Here is a 445-nt window from a genome sequence, read left to right on the forward strand (position 1 = left end):
TGTTATTATTATTAGATTAAAACTCGGTCATCTCTTAATTGAATATCTTCTTGAAAAAAAATGAAGGAATAAATGATTTATTGAACATTATGATAAAATTATCTTTGTTAATATATTTTCCTGGCGCGCCCTGGCAACCACGCCGTAAAAGAGGTTTTGTAAGTTGATTAATTAAAATTCGTATTAAAAGACATGAGTTTTCGCATCATAGAAGCTTTAATTAATAGATTTGTAACTGATTTTAGAAAGGCTGTAGGTGTTAAAAGATGCTAAATTTGCAAGAGAGTTTTAAATTGCAATCACTTACACCTGTTCGATTTGAGGTATTATGCAGTGCCGTTCTGCGCGATTTCTTTTTTTTTTTTACACAGAGAGGAAGACTTTGTGAATAACTTAAATGAATGAAAGTTTTTTGTTTTTTTATCATGGCTTGTCGGTTTAAATA

The sequence above is a fragment of the Penaeus monodon genome, chromosome 24 (assembly GCF_015228065.2).
Source record: "Penaeus monodon isolate SGIC_2016 chromosome 24, NSTDA_Pmon_1, whole genome shotgun sequence".
NCBI lineage: Eukaryota > Metazoa > Arthropoda > Malacostraca > Decapoda > Penaeidae > Penaeus > Penaeus monodon.